Consider the following 18779-nt stretch of genomic DNA (forward strand, 5'->3'; position numbering starts at 1 on the left):
CAGGAGATAACACCTGTAGTTGTATGTGGGAATAATTTCCTGGCTTCTGACTTTGTCCTGACCCATCCTCAATGTCCTTTCTGAGATCTTTCTCTCCCTCTACCACGTGTATGTGTGTGTGTGTGTGTGTGTGTGTGTGTGTGTGTGTGTGTGTGTCTTTTAACCAATCTTTGAACATGAAAGCAAAGGCAAGAAAAGAAAATGAATGTACTTCCAAAGCTTCATGGAAAGTGACATTACAAGCTAAACGTAGGGACAAGTGTTTAGCCTAGCAATTAAGATATGAAGATACAGGTTTCACCGGTAAGAACCAGATTGAGTATGTAGCAGTTGTTCAGGGGCAGTGTTGGTACCAGGAGAGGATGTGGACAAAGGCAACCTGAACTAAGGACCACTGTTGCATGCAACATTTGGCACAGAGAGGTGACCTGATAGAAGAGCTTGTGGAATTGCTTTGTGAGGACAGAGGCCCTGCAGTTGAGTGCAGAAAGCAAGGCAAGGGGCACTCCAAATCAGGATAGGCTACAGTATTGGTCATCATACATGTGGGTCATGTCTGGGGCAGATGGACAGGGCTAGGCCAGTTCATAGGCACCACTGGCAGAACAGGACAGGTCACATGAGGGGCCGGGTCAGGCTGCAACCAACCCACTCACAACCCAACAGGGCTGGGACAGGGAGCTGGCTGAGCCAGGTCAGGCTGCATCTCCCTCAGCCGAGGCTGGGATTTGGGGCAGGCTTGAGTGAGCCAGGCTGAAGCACGTGCTGGTGGAAGCTGAAGTGTGGTGATCCATGCTAGGCTAAGGACAGTGGGTACTGGGTCCGTGAAATCCAGGATAGGTGGTCCCACGGGGTCCAAGGTGCCTGCCTGGTTACCTGACCCACCTGCTAGATCCAGCTTGCTAGATCTGTTAGCAGCTGTGGCAGTGGGTCTGGCAGGGTCCACGTTGCTAGGCTCTGGACCTTGTGTGCACATGGGAGAACTAGTCCTCATCAGTATAAACGACAGTGTGGTAGGCGGCTGGGCCAGATCCACTTAAAGATTAAGGCAGCCTATTGGGCTTTCAAAGGACATCTGCTACATAGCAGAGGAAGAACAGAACAGATTGAACAACTAGCCCAGCCCAAATAAGGCAGCAAATATCTGGGTGAATGGAGAGTCAGTGGTGGAGTGTGTCAGCCAGTGGACATTGAAAGTGTTCCCTCATTCTCAGATCAGTGAGACTGACAATATTGCAGAGCTCTCGACATCTTCTGAACAGAACCCTCAGCGCATACACCGCATTGGGACTGTGGGTCGACACTGTGTGGCCATTCCTGATCGCTGGGTTCTGTGGCAATTTGGCAGCTGGGTGTGGCTTCTACCCTGGTGTCCTCCCCTCCCACCAGATACAGTGAAAAGAAATGGAAAGCAAAAATATGGCATTGCTTAAGAGGCCTGTTGCTGTATACATGGCTACAATTCTTGCTTGCTACCACCGGGATCCCACATGTGTATTGCCTTGTATCTGGCTGCTCCAATTCCCTTCCTGCTACAGTAGAGGATGGCCCAAAAGCCTTGGGAAAATGTGCCCACCTGGGAGACCTGGAAGAAGCTCCTGGTTCCTGGACTCGAGCTGGCTTACCTGCAGCCCTTGTGGCAACTTGGCTAGTGATACAAGCTCTTTGGGAGGTGAGCAGTACATATAAGAGACATCGATGAACTTATGACCAATTTGACTACTACAAAATGAAGCCAGACTTCAAAAAATACAATGGAAGACAAGATTCAAGTTGAAAGTATATTTCTTTGGTAAAATCAACACATTTGTAATTTACATTTGTAATCTGAACTCAATCAGTATGCCCCACCATTCCAAAGTAATCTTCTAAATGTCATTATACTATTCCTGTATATGATATAGACAACATACATTATATCTTCTGAATGTCAGTCCGGTATTTATGGGGGTCAGAGGCTTGCAGCAACCAAGTTTTCTCAGTGAAGAGCACAGTTTTGTAGAATTGATGCCTGTGTGAATTCTCTTCCCATAAGATTTTTACTTCAGAAAACTACCACACGTGTAATTTTCTTCAGATACTGCATATCCACCTTTTGTGGAAGTCAACATTTTGTGGTAGACATTCAAGGCTAATCTTGGAACAGTTTCCTTTCTTGCTTAGCAATGTCAGGGTTGTTACTAGCAGTTTGAAGAGCTGCTTCGCTCAGCATTCATCACTGAAAACCTCATCATCTACTCTACCTCTCTCAGCACAGGAATGGATGAATGTAAGTTCTAGTCTCAGAGTTTCCGCAGCAACAATCTATCCAATAGTCACATGTGCTACAACTGTAACCTAATAGTCGCCAGATTTCTTCATATGCTCAAAAGATGTCATACACTGTTCAGGATTGATGATTCCAGTCTCCATTAGCTGGCCCAATACCTTAAAAACAAAACAAAACAAAATGAAACAAAGCAAACCCCCTGTATTGAAGTGAGCAGTAGAAAGAGGCCTCACAGGAAGCCTTGTTCAGGATGTGTGGGGGAGATGGGTGGAGAAACTGTAGCTGTATTCTGACTCCAGTTTCCCACTCTGAGCAGGTAAGGATCTGACATGGGCATCTTATCAGGTGCACTGTTGCAGTTCGATGGAGGAGGCCTGGTGGTAGGTGCTCCTCTCTAGGCACAGCAGACTCTGGCCTGCCCAAGCACACTCTAGAGGATCCGGATCTGGCTTCAGAGCCAGCCCCACCTCCTCCTCCTCCAGCTCTGCTCATGCCAAGGCCATGGCAGGAACCCTGGTCTAAAGGTGGGCAGTGCCAATGCTCCCACACAGCTCTGGCCTCGTGGCACAGCTCTGTGCCTCTTCAGCTGCAGACCCAGGTGCCATTTCGGCCTGCGGGGGCTCTGGGAATAATACATAAATTCTTGCGTGGACTTTTTAGACTCATCGTATACAAGAATCAAAAATGAGAAAGTGCACCAACAAGAATACTCACCATAAATTCACATCACACAGACTTTTTGCAGTCCCTTCCGGGAAGCCTGCTTTTGAGCTTGCCAGCACTGCCGAAACTCTCCCGGCTCCTCGGCAGTGGCTCCTCTGCTTTTCGTGATGGAGAGTCTCTGGGCAGGAATGCTGGAAGCCCCACGTGCCCAGGAGTGACACCTGGGCTGATGATGAGCAGGCTGTGCATGGTATTACAAGCTCCTCGGAATGGTTCCACTACTGCTCTGATTGGTAACATTGAAGCACTTTATAAGCTTTGTAGCTCCTCCATAATTTTACATCGCTTTAAAGTGCTCATGCTCCAATCCATAAAGTCTTCCTTAAGGGCTGCAGATGTGTAAAAGGCACATGATCAAAATGACAGTAATCAACTCCTTTAATTTGATGTGTGAAAATTTCTGTGGGCTTCTCCCATCCCCCAACACTTTGTATTGGTTGTTCACCCAGTACAAACAAAATGGTCATAAGGACACGGTGCACAAAATATCCATTTTGCAGCTTCTCCAAGTAATCCAATTATAAACATTCTTTTAAAAGAAGAAATCGTTTAGTTATCTACGTGTGTGTGTGTGTGTGTGTGTGTGTGTGTGTGTGTGTGTGTGTGTGTGTTACACATTTCGAGGAACCTGGTCATCTGGAGTCCTCCAGAAGAGCCATTCAGGAATCTTCTGATGGCAAATCTTTGGGAATGCCCTTGAAATAACAGGCAGGCACCCTCTGTGCCAGGAGAAGCGAGAGAAGGAATGGAGCAGGAAATAGATTGTGCACTTCAAAGATGATGAAGTTCTTTCTGAGTTGAAGTAGATCTGTAAAGGTTTAAACTAGTAACTGAGGAGCTCACTAACATTGTCCTGTTAGCACTAACTGGCATTTGTCTTCAGATTAATGACTCCATTCAAGTTAGGTCCTTCCAGCTCCCCAATGATTCCAGTTCTGGTTGGGATCCTTCACAACTAAGCCATATAAAACTCAGCACTATTTCTCAACCAAGGTGTCACAGTAGTGTAGTGTAAAAAATGTTGCTACTTAGGGGACAACTGACATGATCTTTATAGAAACGTTGAAGCATCTAGCTTTATTGCACCTCAAGTGAGGTTTAATTGATAGAACACAGAGGATGAAATGCCTGCGTGAGGAGAACGCTTGGCGTTCTTGTACATTTAGGTCCGGCCCAACTTGGTGTTCAGCTGAGCAGCAGGTGCAGCCAGCTCAGGCTGTCAAGCAAAGAGTGCTGCACATAGCCTGACTCTTCACCAGAAGCTGACTTTCTTTGCTATCATGCCTGGAAAATACACACTCAGGAAGCCAGTGAAAGCGTGGACACTTACTCTGTGGCATTAGGTGTTCAGGGAAAGATGTATGATGCAGTTGTTTCAAGCATACTTATGGCTGAGTGTTGTTAGGTCCAATGAGGAGACAATCCAGTGAGAGCAGAAGAATCCTTCTATAGAGGGATATTTGGGTTTGAGTCTCTGCAGTTAAACAACATCGGGAGAGGAAATATGCCAATCCATGCAAGATGTGATAGTTCCTGATGGAAGAAGAGAGCACTGATTTCACAAGACTGACCAACTTGAGGAGGAAGAGCAGGCTTGTGGTAACACTGTTCCAAGTGAATCTCCCTCTGAGTGTGTGTGAGTCTAAAACTGTGTTAGGAAACCACGATGATATAGACTTCTGCTCTACAGTCCTCCACTCTGCAGGCTGAGCTATGGAAGGGTGCCCACCATGATATAAACTTAAGACATCTCCATGGTTGTCAGCTAGGTGGAGGTTTCTGACCTGTAGGGCACTTGGACATGTACATGCGTTGCAATGTTTCGTGAACATTTCTGGTTTTTGTTGTGTAGAGATTTTTAGTGCAGAGTGTCATGTGTCCATAATGAGTAGGAAGTAGGGTACAAAACTGTTTGTAAGGTATTGGGCCAAGAAAGAATTTCCCCTTGAAAGTCAGCAGTGTTTCAGTTAATAGATGCTGAGACAAATACAGATAAAAGCTCAGAATAACTGTGCAAAATCATGAGCTCTCCTTGAGGTGCCTCTACTGTGCAACCAGACTCTCCCTGTGCTAACCTAATTCCCAGAGAAGTGCAGCTTATTCTGGGGAAAAGGGTCAAAAATGCATGTAAAGGCTGAAGAAACATAAGATCCAAGTCAGTAACATATTCATGCTGGCTTGTATCCCTATTGCTGGCCCCTTCGTTTCTGTGCAAGAAGTAGTCCTGAAGGCATGAGGTGTCTGAGCCAGACAGGCATAGATGCTGGGAGAGCAATTGTCTGCTTCTTCTACCTTAAAGGGATGTCTCACCCCCAACTCAGGTGTGTGAGCCTAAGCCCTGTAGCCCCACTTGCCGTAAGCTGGGAGCCTGGAATCCTTGTTGGTTCTTGGGGTGACTTACGTGGCTACTTGGTTGCTGCTTTCTATGTGGTGGGCCAGTGTTGCCCGTTGTACCTGTGCCGACTGGTCGTGCTGAGGATCTGGAGTCCATTGCTGATCTTATTCTCCACTGTGGTACACACTCACTGCTCAGTGGAGCAGTGCTCACGCCAACTCATCACGTAGGATGAGTATAAGGCCAACGTCCATAAACAATGCTTATTATGCTAATATTGCTCAAATAGAAAACATTTAAAAATATTCTAGCGATAAAGGTATCAAAAATATTAATAATGAGAAAACATACCATAGTACAAAATAGGTGTTAAAAATAACGTGATGGTGTAAAACAGTTTTGAAATATTCTAACGAAAAAGGTATCATAAATATCCATAATGAGAAAAGATACCATAGAGTAAAGTAGGTGTTAAGAACAACATGATGGTGTAAAAGATTTTTTAAATATTCCAGCGATTTAGGTATCATAAACATCAATAATGAGAAAAGATACAATAGAGCAAAATAGATGTTAAAAATATCATGATGGTGTAAAAGATTTTTAAAATATTCCAACGATAAAGGTATCATAAATATCAATAATGATAAAAGATACCATAGAGCAAAATAGATGTTAAAAATATCATGATGGTGTAAAATAAAGGTATCAAAAATGTTACTAAAGAGAGTAGATACCTTGTGCAAAATAGGTGTTAAGAATAACATGATGCTAGACATTGTAGGTCTCTCCATCTTCTCCTTAGACACCTCCTCACTTCTCATTTAAAAAAAATGTAAATCTGAAAGAAAGAAAGAAACCTTAAAAATAAATTAACGGAAAAATGAAAATTGCAAGAAGAGAACAGAAAACACAAAATGGAACACAATAAGAAATGGAAATTAAAAGTTTTAAAAATGTCAACAGATAAAATGATGGAAATAAAAACTAAGTGACAAAACAAATTTCAAAACTTTTGAGAAGGAAGGAGGATGTGTCTAAGGAAAAGAAATACACACTGTGAAATAGAAACTGAAATTAAGAGGGAAGAACAAAATTAACAAATTAGAAAAGAGAACAAATAAACAAAAAAAAAGAGGTTAAAAAAAAAAAAATAAACAGCTAGCTTAGTGCTGGTCCTAGAGCTCTCCAGTGGAGAGAGCTCCTGGACAAAAGGCCCAGGCCCGGCCAGGGCTTTATATAGGGCTTTGGAATTGTGACCTGTAAATGGTTCTGTATGATGTCAGAGCAGGACATGGTCCAATCAGAGCTGGAGACAGTTTTGAGTGATTTTTTTCAAAAAACCTTCTGCTTGAATCAAAGGACCCCCACAAGGTGTCTCTGAAGTTAGGGATAGAGAGTAATACTTGTTTTGTTTGTTTGTTTGTTTGTTTGTTTGAGATATATGGTCTAAGTACTTTTGTCAGAAAGCAACCACTTGTGAGCACATAGCTGAATTTGTGGGTATCTGTTCTGTTCCATTGGACATGCCAGTGCCATGTGGTTTTAGTTACTACAGCTTTATTTATTTTTATGTAGATTTACTGATTTTTATTGGCATGTCAGACTTACAGAGAGAAGGAGATACAGAGAGAAAGGTGTTCCATTTGCCGGTTCATTGCCCAAGTGGCCACAGTGGTTGGGGCTGAGTGGATCTGAAGGGCCACATGTCATAGTGTCGTTCTGTGTGAGTTCTGGTTGTTGTGTTTCTTATTCTGCTGCCTGCTGTTGCAGTGAGAAAGGCAGTAGCTGCTGGTCTGAGTCCCTGGGTCCCTGCTACCAAAGTCAGGGACACACATGGCGTTCTGGGCTCCTGGCTGTGTCCTAGCCCAGCCCCAGCTGGCATAGGCATTTGGAGAGTGGGAACCAGTGGATGGAGGATCTGTCTTTCTCTCCCTCTGCTCCCCTTGCTTGCTGTCACTTTGCCTTTCAAATATACAGAGATCTATGAAAAATGCCACCTTTACCAAAAAGGTGCATCTAGTCTTCATGAATCAGCAGTTTGTATCCTTTCCATGTCAATGTTTTTAAAAGGATTTGTTTCTTTCTTTGAAAGGCAGAATTAAAACACACACACACACACACACACACACACACACACACACACACACACACACACAGGGTTAGGAGGCAGGGATGAGGCAGAATCTTCCATCTGTTGTTTGACTCTCCACTTGGCCGAGATGACTCCATTTGTACCAGCCCAACCCAGGAGCTGGATCTCCGTCATCCAAGTCACATGAGGTCACAGGGCTCCAGGCACTTGAGCCATCCCTTATTGCCTTGCCAGATACAGTAGCAGGGAGTTGGATTGGAAGGGGCAAGGTAAAGGTATGAATGAGCACTCACATGGGATGTTGCCATTGCAGGCAGAAGCTTACCTTTAACACCAGCCCCTCTTGTTGCAAAATACAAATCCATTGCACGAATGATGTAAAATATCCAATTATGGAGAGATTCCAAAGCTGTCCATTCTGAGACTTATATGAAGGTGCTCTAGTTACCCTTGACTTTCTGAATATATGTTTTTCTCTTACTTACACACATAAGTGCAGACGTGCAGGGTTGTAGTGTAGGTATACAGGCTTATAAGACTCTACTAGGGGTACCAGTGCTGTGACATAGCAGGTAAAGCTGTTTGCTGTGGTACTGGCATCACATATGGGTGCTGGTTCAAGCTGCTAACTCCTGATTTCAGACCAATGCAGCTGCAGCCATTGTAGTGATTTTGGGAGTGAACCAGTGGATGAATGATCTCTGTCTCTCTTCATTCGCCGGTAACCCTGCCTTTCCAACAAAAATCCCAAGAGGGATGAGCCCACTCTTTCCCTCCCAGGCCTCTCCCACTCCCAGATTCCAGTTGATGCTGCCCAAACAACCCTCGCCCACTTTAATTTTGTTTGCACCAGTAGGAATAATCCACCGAGCCCGGCTTTTCCCTGATCTAGTCCACATGAGGCGCACAGGTGTGGTAGCTCTGCCTAGTCTGGTCTGCCCCCATCCCAGCCCATGCTCTCCTGCGGAAGTAGCTGTCCTGCAAAGGAACCCTCCCTTATTCCCCTGCTGGCTCTGCCCACTTCCTTTCTTGTTCTCATGCTGGTTGGACGCTGCGGTCCCTTCTGGTACAGGCAACCTCACCTCGGCATTCCATATTGTGCACTAGTCTTTGTTGCGACCGAACCTGGTTTGACCCACACTGGTGCCTGGATTTGCCAGTGGATGACGTGGACAGATTCAGCCTGGTCTTGCCCCCACGTCTGCCAATTGTATGCCAGTGGGTAGCTTTCCATGGCCTTTTCTGGGCTGTTTCCTATCATGTTTCTTGCGCTGACCTGCCGGGTCTGTGTCCTGCCAGAGGAGTTGCCCAGGCTCCTCCATCAGAACCTCTCCCAATGCCAGGTTTCACGCTTACCAGGGGGTCCATGAGTCAGCCCTACTCAGTCCACCTCCTGTCATAGCAGGAACTGTGGCTTTTCCTGACTGGCCTTCCACCCAATCTGGTTCTTGCTGTTGGATGTTTCAGCCCAGCCATGGCTCGTCCATACCCACATATGGCTCACACATGGCTCAGTAGGGGTTGAGACCTTGCCTAGTCCATTGCACATCTGCCCTGGTCCTCCAGGACACCAGAGGGTGTGGGGGTCTGGCCCGGTTTGGTGCATCCAATCCCAGTCCACACTTGTGCCAAGGGAGACTACAACCGTTTCCCGATCAGAACGCAGCCCCCATTCCAGGTCACACACCCCTTGGTAGGAACCTCAACCCAGCTAGAATTGTCCCCTTAGCTCCCCAACCAGGCCTGTTCCCAGCCATAGATCACTCGCATGCCAGTGGTTGCTCTGACTCAGCTTGGCACAGCCCCTCACCTGTCCCGACCTCTGCCTTAGACACTGTGGTTTAGCGTCCCTGGCTCATGTGGACCAGTAGGTACAAGAGCCTAGCTCTGCATGACCTGTGCTCCCTCCTGGTTGCTAGTTTTACTTGTGAGCTAAGGTTTGCTCAGTCGTGCCTGATCTACTCTGTTCCATTACCAGTTGACACATTAGCCAGCTGTTGGAGCTACTTTTGCAGGACAAGCCTCAAGCCATAGCTTCTGCATGGACTGGTATTTGGTGGTCAGCATTGTTCAGTTATGACAAGTTTTACAAAGGAAGAGTTACTACCAGTGGGAATCTTTACAAATGTTTCAGGTCCTAAAAACACAATGGTTTCAACCTGAAGGAACTAAGCAGCGAATCAAAGAAACAAAACCTCAGAATTCCCCGGCCGGGTGGTCAGCAGGCTGAGCCTGGCACTGGCACCAGCCCGGGAACAGCTCACCACGTGCACATGGCGGCTGTCGTCTGAGATCCAGGCATGAGACGCCCTGTTCTGAGACCCACCAGCAGCCAGGAGGCTGCTGGAACTTGAATCTACTAGGCCTAAGTTCGCACCCCTCCCAAATCCCATTCACCACCCAATGAAGGCGGCGGGTGGGTCCTGGACCTGCTCAGTCACAGACCTCCCCCCTCTCAATCCATTTTTCTAACAGCAGAAGACAGCACCTCAACCAAGCAGGGATGCCTAGGGCTGCTTAAGGACAAAATGCAAGCATGTTGATAAAGGCAACATAATAACTATGCTTACTTTTATTTCTGTTTGAAAAATAGAGCTACAGAGTGTGGAAATGGAGGCAAGGGAGGCATGGAGAGAAAGAGAGAGAGTGGGGGTTAGAAGGAAGAGAAAGAGAGAGAGGGCGTTAGAGAGGGAAAGAAAGAGAGAGAGTTAGAGAGGGAAAGAAAGAGAGAGGGTTAGAGAGTGGGAGAAAGAGACAAGAAAGAGAAAGAGATTTTCCATTTGCAATTCACCCCCAAATTGTCATAGGGCTGAGGCAGGGTACACCAGTGCCAGAATCCAGGAGCCTCCTCCAGGTCTCCCATTAGGATGTCGGGGCCCACGTATTTGTGCCATCCTCTGCTGCTTTCCTGTTGGTGCATTAGGAGATTGGAAGTGAAGCAGCCAGGAGTTGAGCCTGTGGTGGTAAGGGAGGATAGCATTATAGCTGGCAGCCTAACACACTAAGCTGCAAGGCCAGCTCCAGTCTAGTTTGTTTTAATAATGTGTGAGTTATTTAAGGAGACAAAAGTGGGAGAAAGATGAGGAAGGGAGGAAATGAATTTGTTAGGGAGCTTTGATCTTACAATGGCACAATGTTCCCATTGTTGTCCTTGAACAAATGGAATATACCGGTGTTCTTCCCTTCTCAGTGTTTTCTCTGAAGTGTTGTACCCTGTCAGGTGTCAGACTTGCTTCAGAGTTGAGGTGTTAACATTGACATCACAGAGAAATGGACCAAGAGCACTAGAGGGAAGAAATGTGTAGCACCCCCTTCAATGTTTGAGTGGTGGGCACTCAAATTCTATCAACACATTTCACTGAAAGTACTATCTTTGTAGAGCATAAACTTCAGGATAGTGTAGGTCTTTTTTCTTTAAACTATCTTCAAGAGATCCTATAACATTAATTTCTCCAAATCCTTGAAATTTGTAAACTCACCTACCGTGCTGTTGAGTGGACTGAGTGAGACACATGCTAGGAAAAAGCAGCTAGGTGAGATGGGAATCCTGGATAGGTGGACCCTGACCTCGGCTCAGGCAAGAATCACCCGTGTGAGGCTACAACACAAATCAAACATTTCCAGAAGCACAGTGCTTCCAGACATTCACACACCCTCTGAGAACTGTTTGTGCTTTGCGATTGAAATGACTTTTGTGCATTTGAAACTGTTCAGATTTAAGACTGCTCTCTCCTTCCTGAAGTAACTCCAATTGTATGGACTCGGCATGCTGTGCACTTGCAGGCATCCCAGAAAGGAGTCACTTCGGGACGGATCTGAGCTGTGTAAATCCATGGGAAAAGGTCAATGATGCCTGAGCTGTAGTGCAATGACACATGACAAGGCACATGGTCATTTTAATTTCAAAAGTTTCATTTTTCCTGTTTCACAGATGCAGAGCTTGCTGTTGCCATAAAACATACAAACCAAAGCTCAGCAGCCCAAATATGAACTACTGGTTAGGCAAAAAGAAATGGCAGAATAGGTGCTGGCAAAGTTGCAGCCTCTGTTAAAAGCACCTGCTTCTCAGCAGCTGTCATCTCTGTGTGTCTCCATTTGCAATGACACAGCCACCTTGCCCACATTCATCCTACCTCCTCTCCATTGCCCTGGTGCCCACCAAGTTCTTAAAGTCAGTGTGCTAGTGTTTGTTTCAGACGATGCCTAGCCTAATCACAGGGGCAGGTACTGGCACTGTGGTAAGACGCTGATTGCGATGACTGCACTGCATCCAAGTGCTTGTGTCCAAGTCCCGAACTTTGCTTCTGATCCCAGCTTCCTGGTGATGAGCAGCCTAGGCGGCAGCAGGAGATGACACCTGTAGTTGTATGTGGGAATAATTTCCTGGCTTCTGACTTTGTCCTGACCCATCCTCAATGTCCTTTCTGAGATCTTTCTCTCCCTCTACCACGTGTATGTGTGTGTGTGTGTGTGTGTGTGTGTGTGTGTGTGTGTGTGTGTCTTTTAACCAATCTTTGAACATGAAAGCAAAGGCAAGAAAAGAAAATGAATGTACTTCCAAAGCTTCATGGAAAGTGACATTACAAGCTAAACGTAGGGACAAGTGTTTAGCCTAGCAATTAAGATATGAAGATACAGGTTTCACCGGTAAGAACCAGATTGAGTATGTAGCAGTTGTTCAGGGGCAGTGTTGGTACCAGGAGAGGATGTGGACAAAGGCAACCTGAACTAAGGACCACTGTTGCATGCAACATTTGGCACAGAGAGGTGACCTGATAGAAGAGCTTGTGGAATTGCTTTGTGAGGACAGAGGCCCTGCAGTTGAGTGCAGAAAGCAAGGCAAGGGGCACTCCAAATCAGGATAGGCTACAGTATTGGTCATCATACATGTGGGTCATGTCTGGGGCAGATGGACAGGGCTAGGCCAGTTCATAGGCACCACTGGCAGAACAGGACAGGTCACATGAGGGGCCGGGTCAGGCTGCAACCAACCCACTCACAACCCAACAGGGCTGGGACAGGGAGCTGGCTGAGCCAGGTCAGGCTGCATCTCCCTCAGCCGAGGCTGGGATTTGGGGCAGTCTTGAGTGAGCCAGGCTGAAGCACGTGCTGGTGGAAGCTGAAGTGTGGTGATCCATGCTAGGCTAAGGACAGTGGGTACTGGGTCCGTGAAATCCAGGATAGGTGGTCCCACGGGGTCCAAGGTGCCTGCCTGGTTACCTGACCCACCTGCTAGATCCAGCTTGCTAGATCTGTTAGCAGCTGTGGCAGTGGGTCTGGCAGGGTCCACGTTGCTAGGCTCTGGACCTTGTGTGCACATGGGAGAACTAGTCCTCATCAGTAGAAATGACAGTGTGGTAGGCGGCTGGGCCAGATCCACTTAAAGATTAAGGCAGCCTATTGGGCTTTCAAAGGACATCTGCTACATAGCAGAGGAAGAACAGAACAGATTGAACAACTAGCTCAGCCCAAATATGGCAGCAAATATCTGGGTGAATGGAGAGTCAGTGGTGGAGTGTGTCAGCCAGTGGACATTGAAAGTGTTCCCTCATTCTCAGATCAGTGAGACTGATAATATTGCAGAGCTCTCGACATGTTCTGAACAGAACCCTCAGCGCATACATCGCATTGGGACTGTGGGTCAACACTGTGTGGCCATTCCTGATCGCTGGGTTCTGTGGCAATTTGGCAGCTGGGTGTGGCTTCTACCCTGGTGTCCTCCCCTCCCACCAGATACAGTGAAAAGAAATGGAAAGCAAAAATATGGCATTGCTTAAGAGGCCTGTTGCTGTATACATGGCTACAATTCTTGCTTGCTACCACCGGGATCCCACATGTGTATTGCCTTGTATCTGGCTGCTCCAATTCCCTTCCTGCTACAGTAGAGGATGGCCCAAAAGCCTTGGGAAAATGTGCCCACCTGGGAGACCTGGAAGAAGCTCCTGGTTCCTGGACTCGAGCTGGCTTACCTGCAGCCCTTGTGGCAACTTGGCTAGTGATACAAGCTCTTTGGGAGGTGAGCAGTACATATAAGAGACATCGATGAACTTATGACCAATTTGACTACTACAAAATGAAGCCAGACTTCAAAAAATACAATGGAAGACAAGATTCAAGTTGAAAGTATATTTCTTTGGTAAAATCAACACATTTGTAATTTTCATTTGTAATCTGAACTCAATCAGTATGCCCCACCATTCCAAAGTAATCTTCTAAATGTCATTATACTATTCCTGTATATGATATAGACAACATACATTATATCTTCTGAATGTCAGTCCGGTATTTATGGGGGTCAGAGGCTTGCAGCAACCAAGTTTTCTCAGTGAAGAGCACAGTTTTGTAGAATTGATGCCTGTGTGAATTCTCTTCCCATAAGATTTTTACTTCAGAAAACTACCACACGTGTAATTTTCTTCAGATACTGCATATCCACCTTTTGTGGAAGTCAACATTTTGTGGTAGACATTCAAGGCTAATCTTGGAACAGTTTCCTTTCTTGCTTAGCAATGTCAGGGTTGTTACTAGCAGTTTGAAGAGCTGCTTTGCTCAGCGTTCATCACTAAAAACCTCATCATCTACTCTACCTCTCTCAGCACAGGAATGGATGAATGTAAGTTCTAGTCTCAGAGTTTCCGCAGCAACAATCTATCCAATAGTCACATGTTCTACAACTGTAACATAATAGTCGCCAGATTTCTTCATATGCTCAAAAGATGTCATACACTGTTCAGGATTGATGATTCCAGTCTCCATTAGCTGGCCCAATACCTTAAAAACAAAACAAAACAAAACAAAATGAAACAAAGCAAAACCCCTGTATTGAAGTGAGCAGTAGAAAGAGGCCTCACAGGAAGCCTTGTTCAGGATGTGTGGGGGAGATGGGTGGAGAAACTGTAGCTGTATTCTGACTCCAGTTTCCCACTCTGAGCAGGTAAGGATCTGACATGGGCATCTTATCAGGTGCACTGTTGCAGTTCGATGGAGGAGGCCTGGTGGTAGGTGCTCCTCTCTAGGCACAGCAGACTCTGGCCTGCCCAAGCACACTCTAGAGGATCCGGATCTGGCTTCAGAGCCAGCCCCACCTCCTCCTCCTCCAGCTCTGCTCATGCCAAGGCCATGGCAGGAACCCTGGTCTAAAGGTGGGCAGTGCCAATGCTCCCACACAGCTCTGGCCTCGTGGCACAGCTCTGTGCCTCTTCAGCTGCAGACCCAGGTGCCATTTCGGCCTGCGGGGGCTCTGGGAATAATACATAAATTCTTGCGTGGACTTTTTAGACTCATCGTATACAAGAATCAAAAATGAGAAAGTGCACCAACAAGAATACTCACCATAAATTCACATCACACAGACTTTTTGCAGTCCCTTCCGGGAAGCCTGCTTTTGAGCTTGCCAGCACTGCCGAAACTCTCCCGGCTCCTCGGCAGTGGCTCCTCTGCTTTTCGTGATGGAGAGTCTCTGGGCAGGAATGCTGGAAGCCCCACGTGCCCAGGAGTGACACCTGGGCTGATGATGAGCAGGCTGTGCATGGTATTACAAGCTCCTCGGAATGGTTCCACTACTGCTCTGATTGGTAACATTGAAGCACTTTATAAGCTTTGTAGCTCCTCCATAATTTTACATCGCTTTAAAGTGCTCATGCTCCAATCCATAAAGTCTTCCTTAAGGGCTGCAGATGTGTAAAAGGCACATGATCAAAATGACAGTAATCAACTCCTTTAATTTGATGTGTGAAAATTTCTGTGGGCTTCTCCCATCCCCCAACACTTTGTATTGGTTGTTCACCCAGTACAAACAAAATGGTCATAAGGACACGGTGCACAAAATATCCATTTTGCAGCTTCTCCAAGTAATCCAATGATAAACATTTTTTTAAAAGAAGAAATCGTTTAGTTATCTACGTGTGTGTGTGTGTGTGTGTGTGTGTGTGTGTGTGTGTGTGTGTGTGTTACACATTTCGAGGAACCTGGTCATCTGGAGTCCTCCAGAAGAGCCATTCAGGAATCTTCTGATGGCAAATCTTTGGGAATGCCCTTGAAATAACAGGCAGGCACCCTCTGTGCCAGGAGAAGCGAGAGAAGGAATGGAGCAGGAAATAGATTGTGCACTTCAAAGATGATGAAGTTCTTTCTGAGTTGAAGTAGATCTGTAAAGGTTTAAACTAGTAACTGAGGATCTCACTAACATTGTCCTGTTAGCACTAACTGGCATTTGTCTTCAGATTAATGACTCCATTCAAGTTAGGTCCTTCCAGCTACCCAATGATTCCAGTTCTGGTTGGGATCCTTCACAACTAAGCCATATAAAACTCAGCACTATTTCTCAACCAAGGTGTCACAGTAGTGTAGTGTAAAAAATGTTGCTACTTAGGGGACAACTGACATGATCTTTATAGAAACGTTGAAGCATCTAGCTTTATTGCACCTCAAGTGAGGTTTAATTGATAGAACACAGAGGATGAAATGCCTGCGTGAGGAGAACGCTTGGCGTTCTTGTACATTTAGGTCCGGCCCAACTTGGTGTTCAGCTGAGCAGCAGGTGCAGCCAGCTCAGGCTGTCAAGCAAAGAGTGCTGCACATAGCCTGACTCTTCACCAGAAGCTGACTTTCTTTGCTATCATGCCTGGAAAATACACACTCAGGAAGCCAGTGAAAGCGTGGACACTTACTCTGTGGCATTAGGTGTTCAGGGAAAGATGTATGATGCAGTTGTTTCAAGCATACTTATGGCTGAGTGTTGTTAGGTCCAATGAGGAGACAATCCAGTGAGAGCAGAAGAATCCTTCTATAGAGGGATATTTGGGTTTGAGTCTCTGCAGTTAAACAACATCGGGAGAGGAAATATGCCAATCCATGCAAGATGTGATAGTTCCTGATGGAAGAAGAGAGCACTGATTTCACAAGACTGACCAACTTGAGGAGGAAGAGCAGGCTTGTGGTAACACTGTTCCAAGTGAATCTCCCTCTGAGTGTGTGTGAGTCTAAAACTGTGTTAGGAAACCACGATGATATAAACTTCTACTCTACAGTCCTCCACTCTGCAGGCTGAGCTATGGAAGGGTGCACACCATGATATAAACTTAAGACATCTCCATGGTTGTCAGCTAGGTGGAGGTTTCTGACCTGTAGGGCACTTGCACATGTACATGCGTTGCAATGTTTCGTGAACATTTCTGGTTTTTGTTGTGTAGAGATTTTTAGTGCAGAGTGTCATGTGTCCATAATGAGTAGAAAGTAGGGTACAAAACTGTTTGTAAGGTATTGGGCCAAGAAAGAATTTCCCCTTGAAAGTCAGCAGTGTTTGAGTTAATAGATGCTGAGACAAATACAGATAAAAGCTCAGAATAACTGTGCAAAATCATGAACTCTCCTTGATGTGCCTGTACTGTGCAACCAGACTCTCCCTGTGCTAACCTAATTCCCAGAGAAGTGCAGCTTATTGTGGGGAAAAGGGTCAAAAATGCATGTAGAGGCTGAAGAAACATAAGATCCAAGTCAGTAACATATTCATGCTGGCTTGTATCCCTATTGCTGGCCCCTTCGTTTCTGTGCAAGAAGTAGTCCTGAAGGCATGAGGTGTCTGAGCCAGACAGGCATAGATGCTGGGAGAGCAATTGTCTGCTTCTTCTACCTTAAAGGGATGTCTCACCCCCAACTCAGGTGTGTGAGCCTAAGCCCTGTAGCCCCACTTGCCGTAAGCTGGGAGCCTGGAATCCTTGTTGGTTCTTGGGGTGACTTACGTGGCTACTTGGTTGCTGCTTTCTATGTGGTGGGCCAGTGTTGCCCGTTGCACCTGTGCCGACTGGTCGTGCTGAGGATCTGGAGTCCATTGCTGATCTTATTCTCCACTGTGGTACACACTCACTGCTCAGTGGAGCAGTGCTCACGCCAACTCATCACGTAGGATGAGTATAAGGCCAACGTCCATAAACAATGCTTATTATGCTAATATTGCTCAAATAGAAAACATTTAAAAATATTCTAGCGATAAAGGTATCAAAAATATTAATAATGAGAAAACATACCATAGTACAAAATAGGTGTTAAAAATAACGTGATGGTGTAAAACAGTTTTGAAATATTCTAACGATAAAGGTATCATAAATATCCATAATGAGAAAAGATACCACAGAGTAAAGTAGGTGTTAAGAACAACATGATGGTGTAAAAGATTTTTTAAATATTCCAGCGATTTAGGTATCATAAACATCAATAATGAGAAAAGATACAATAGAGCAAAATAGATGTTAAAAATATCATGATGGTGTAAAAGATTTTTAAAATATTCCAACGATAAAGGTATCATAAATATCAATAATGATAAAAGATACCATAGAGCAAAATAGATGTTAAAAATATCATGATGGTGTAAAATAAAGGTATCGAAAATGTTACTAAAGAGAATAGATACCTTGTGCAAAATAGGTGTTAAGAACAACATGATGCTAGACATTATAGGTCTCTCCATCTTCTCCTTAGACACCTCCTCACTTCTCATTTAAAAAAAATGTAAATCTGAAAGAAAGAAAGAAACCTTAAAAATAAATTAACGGAAAAATGAAAATTGCAAGAAGAGAACAGAAAACACAAAATGGAACACAATAAGAAATGGAAATTAAAAGTTTTAAAAATGTCAACAGATAAAATGATGGAAATAAAAACTAAGTGACAAAACAAATTTCAAAACTTTTGAGAAGGAAGGAGGATGTGTCTAAGGAAAAGAAATACACACTGTGAAATAGAAACTGAAATTAAGAGGGAAGAACAAAATTAACAAATTAGAAAAGAGAACAAATAAACAAAATAAAAGAGGTTTAAAAAAAAAAATAAACAGCTAGCTTAGTGCTGGTCCTAGAGCTCTCCAGTGGAGAGAGCTCCTGGACAAAAGGCCCAGGCCCGGCCAGGGCTTTATATAGGGCTTTGGAATTGTGACCTGTAAATGGTTCTGTATGATGTCAGAGCAGGACATGGTCCAATCAGAGCTGGAGACAGTTTTGAGTGATTTTTTTCAAAAAACCTTCTGCTTGAATCAAAGGACCCCCACAAGGTTTCTCTGAAGTTAGGGATAGAGAGTAATACTTGTTTTGTTTGTTTGTTTGTTTGTTTGTTTGAGATATATGGTCTAAGTACTTTTGTCAGAAAGCAACCACTTGTGAGCACATAGCTGAATTTGTGGGTATCTGTTCTGTTGCATTGGACATGCCAGTGCCATGTGGTTTTAGTTACTACAGCTTTATTTATTTTTATGTAGATTTACTGATTTTTATTGGCATGTCAGACTTACAGAGAGAGGAGATACAGAGAGAAAGGTGTTCCATTTGCCGGTTCATTGCCCAAGTGGCCACAGTGGTTGGGGC

At 45.1% G+C, this 18779-nt stretch overlaps 1 protein-coding gene and 2 pseudogenes across 1 annotated transcript in view; 1 reads left to right on the forward strand and 2 right to left on the reverse strand.

The window, feature by feature from the left end:
• Positions 1-18779, forward strand: part of PGM2 (phosphoglucomutase 2) — a 77611-nt gene that overhangs the window by 41372 nt on the left and 17460 nt on the right. The gene's annotated exons all lie outside the window — the stretch shown is intronic.
• On the reverse strand, positions 1829-5483 carry LOC121146724 (annotated as a pseudogene).
• Positions 13560-17252, reverse strand: LOC121146725 (annotated as a pseudogene).

The sequence above is a fragment of the Ochotona curzoniae genome, unplaced genomic scaffold, assembly GCF_017591425.1.
Source record: "Ochotona curzoniae isolate NIBS_2020 unplaced genomic scaffold, NIBS_Ocur_1.0 scaffold_4505, whole genome shotgun sequence".
NCBI classification, from domain to species: Eukaryota; Metazoa; Chordata; class Mammalia; order Lagomorpha; family Ochotonidae; genus Ochotona; species Ochotona curzoniae.